This window comes from Clupea harengus, unplaced genomic scaffold (genome assembly GCF_900700415.2).
Source record: "Clupea harengus unplaced genomic scaffold, Ch_v2.0.2, whole genome shotgun sequence".
Classification (NCBI taxonomy): domain Eukaryota; kingdom Metazoa; phylum Chordata; class Actinopteri; order Clupeiformes; family Clupeidae; genus Clupea; species Clupea harengus.
The window spans coordinates 68,540-72,349 of record NW_024879566.1 but is presented as its reverse complement, the minus strand read 5'-3'; the positions used below and the strand labels follow the sequence as shown (position 1 = coordinate 72,349).

At 43.8% G+C, this 3,810-nt stretch overlaps 1 long non-coding RNA gene across 1 annotated transcript; it reads left to right on the top strand.

Moving 5' to 3' along the window:
* The first annotated feature begins 310 nt into the window (after positions 1 to 310).
* LOC122128931 lies at positions 311 to 1,319 on the top strand. The gene is made up of 3 exons (XR_006151698.1): positions 311 to 429; positions 511 to 583; positions 670 to 1,319. It is a non-coding gene; the product is annotated as an uncharacterized LOC122128931 (long non-coding RNA).
* Positions 1,320 to 3,810: the final 2,491 nt, after the last annotated feature.

The following is a 3,810-nucleotide window of genomic DNA, read 5'->3' as shown; positions in this document are numbered from 1 at the left end:
CACTACAACAGGGACATAGGAATAAGGTTTGCTGCACAACTCCTATCTTCAAGGCCTGCTTTAGAGCTGAGATTGCTCAGCAGTCCACAGTCTCTAAATTTGCCAAGATGCTGATTATGGATTATCACTCCGTGTGCACTGCCCTGCTCTGCCCTTTTTCTGACAGTGGCAACAGACGAGCGACACTTTTCCAAATTGTAGCCTGTGCACCAGGCTAGGACTAGGTCCCTTAGTCTCTCTCTGCCCTGAGCGCCCTCTTCCTAGTGCCAATCATGTCACTAATTGGGGGGTGGAGTGGGCATCTGGTAGGCCATCTAAATGCTTGGGAGGCAGGCGTATATATAGACACCTGGGGGTCCTTACACGGTATGTTGTCACTCTGCTGCCGGCACCGGTGTGAGGAAGCCATGCTGTGGGTGCGGTCTTGCTGTGAGTAGGTCTGTTGACGTGTTTCGTTCTTGATGCTAATTTCACTGCGGTTAGCAATCTAAGGAATGTTTGTTTTAATAGCGTGTGTGTGTGGGAGCAGACGCTGACCCAACCGTGTTTTACCAGTGTTTGCGGGACCATTTCCTTATGCAAGGTACGATGATGTAACGCCCAGCATAACTGTTGTCATACATTGTTTTTAACTGACGGACTGTAACATGTGTGTTTGTTTTCCACCAGCACCCGCTGGGTATTGTGGCTCTGCTACAAACGCAGTGTTCCTCACTGACTAACGTGAGCGGCAGACGTGTTTAACGGCAATGGGAATTGTTAGTTGCTGTTCTCTACACGTATGATTGTGGTGGTGATTAGTGCTTAACTAGATTTTGGTTTGTTTTTCCTCTAGCCTGTTGATTGTAACGAGTATTGTAGTGAGAGTGCAGTTATTGTACATCACAGGCTAGAGTGGTTTCTTCTTTTATTCCTTTGTTTTGTCCCCCCTTCCCTCTCGTGTAGCCAGCCTCGGTGGTGGTGGAGCCAGGGTAACATACAGGGCCCTTTTGAGAAGGCAATCTCCCTAGTTCCCCCTCTTGCACTTAATGTGTAGCTTAGACGTGTGACAGGAAGTTGCTGTGAAGCATGAAGTCTTGAGTCCTTAAATTAAGTTTATCAGAGTGACATTTAGTTGCAGTGTGTCTATAGACAGTGATCACGTGTGATTGGGACCCTAACCCTTCTAGTTGTGGTTCTCATTGTCTTCTCTGGCTCCTGTGCCGTTAGCTTGGCGATCCCCCACTGTATTCCCTTGTTATTTATTTTACTGTTGACCAACCCAAACCAACACTTTTAATACCATGTATTAATAAAGACTATTTTTATACTTTTCTAAAGAACCTGTGTCTGTACGGATTATTGAGACAGAGTTCCCCTTGCTCTGGCCTTAGCACAGACAAATTGAGATCAAGGGGTGGCGTAGTCAGCTGTACACTAGGGGGCGCTACAAAATTGAAACTCATTAAGACCTATCTGAGGAGCAGGAGAGGCTGAATTGTCTGGCTATCCTGTCCATTGAAAATGCAAACATGCAACAGCACTTTTATGTTTGAAAGGCATCATTTTGGCTTGCAGGTGTGCTGTGCTTTGCCTCTGCTCAGTCAGCTTGTCGGTCTTGCCGTTCAGATGTTGCGCTTAAACTATCTATATCACATCGTCTCGTCACACGATCAAATAGAGACGTGACATTGGAAAACAGAATAAATATTACCCAGCATTCATCTGAATATGACAAAAATACCAAAGACAATAAGAATGTATTCATTTCATTGAATTTTTTTTAATAGTTTCTATAGTGTATTTAAGATAAGCTTATCATTTTGTTATAGATTGCTACTATTTTTCCCACACATAATACCTACCATACAAAGTTTGCCTTTTCAAGTGCATATATAGCATTAGACACTCTCTGCATTTTGTAATGCTACGTGTCTTCAAGACCCAAAGGCCCAAGTGCAACTGCACCTGCAGCACACCCTAGTTACAGCCGAGAGGAGTTAAATAAATAATCAACGACCTCTACACACAAAGACGTCATGAGGTAGGCTTCTGTAAGCTCGTCTTTGATAAAAAAAAAAACAGTTGCTCCACCTACTGTTCTGGTGGTGAATTGTTTTCAGCACCCACAGCCTTCGAAGAAGTATAAATCAAAAAGAGTCCGCCGAACCCGTTCGAATCTGCCCGTTTGCCTGTACGTCGGAGAAGTATTATTCATCCTTAATTGCTGAAATCAGGAAGTCTTGGGGCAAACAAATGTCTCAACGTCCGCAAATACCTAAATCCAGTGGCGTTTCTACATTAGATGATCCAGATGACGCTGTTGTGCAGAAAGCTCAATACATTCGTACTTCGCGGCAAAATATATATATATATATTTTTATGCAAAGTAGCGTGAATATGTGTGTGAATAAACTCACAAGCATTATAGTCTTGTTTTGGAGTAATTTGATTTGTGTGTTTTTCTGTCTGTGTGCTTGCTCTGTGAAATGCTGCTCTCTGCTGTCCCTCCCTTTCCGGTGGGGCAACGGCCCACGCTGCCCCACCGTTACCATGGAAACACCAATGAGCGTGAACCACACAGGCCAAAGTTAACATTGAGCGGTGGGGCACTTTCAGATGTGCCCCACGAAATCTGCCTGGCAACTAGACTGGAATAATGCGAAAACCGCGAGACCTGTACCCCGTGACTAAGAAAAAAAACATACAGTCAGATCAATGCCAGTAACAGCACTGCTAGTTAGCTATCGCTAGATTTCTGCTATTTTGGAAGTGTTTTTTAATTCATACAATGAATAACGTAGATTATTTGTTCAGGGTGCAATTTAGTACATTGCCGGTGGAAGAAAAAATAGACGTAAAATCAAAAATCAAACGGGTGGGACCACACAGACCAGACGACTTGATCCTGCTGCAGCCTGGTCAGAAAGCGACTCGAACTTTCAAGACGGAATGGTATGACAGAAAGACATGGCTAACAGCTAACATCAAAACGAGCACTGTTCTATTTCCCATGCCTTCTTTTTGAAATTGGTACTAATGCAGACTCAGTTCGGACAACGGATGGATTCAAAGACCTGAAGCATCAGGCAGAAAGAACAGTGAAACACGAAAGCTGTAAACCCCATAATCAATTGCGCCCTGCAATTGGGGCTATTGGGGCAGGTAAACATCATGGCACAGCTAGATAGTGCATATCAGCGGAACATTTTAGAGCACAACAAACAGACGGAGGAGAATCGTTATGTACTGGGGAGGCTGATATCGTGCATAAAGCTCTGTGGGAAGTGCAAACTTTGAGACGATGTGCCAGGGCGACACCAGGCTGCAAAGAGACTACGATTCTGTGAGTCAAACTTTTTTTTTTTGGAGCTGATGGATGTATCAATGCAATTTGCAAGAACAAAGTTTTGTTCATTTAGCAGCATGTTTTGTTGCTGTTATTTGTTTCAGTTGTGCCTTTTGCTTTATATTGTATGCCACACGTGTGCCATAAGCTTAATAAATTATGCAAGTTATTTCAGCTATGTGTATGTCTAATCTTTTTACTTTGTTGCAATCATTTTACTTTAATGCTGTATTATAGGCAACATCTTTGTGTCGCGCTGAAGCATGTGAAATGTATTTGAAATAGGATTTCTGCTCCCTGCTGGCACTCAAAATGCAGCCAATAGCATATCTCAGGGGTTCTCAAACTTTTGCAAGCTGGGCCCCCCCAAAGCTGGTTAGGGGTAGTTGGGGCCCCCCCAGCGCGCGGCCCGCCGCCACCGCCCTCAACTACACCACCATATATAGATAGATAGATAGATAGATAGATAGATAGCATATTGT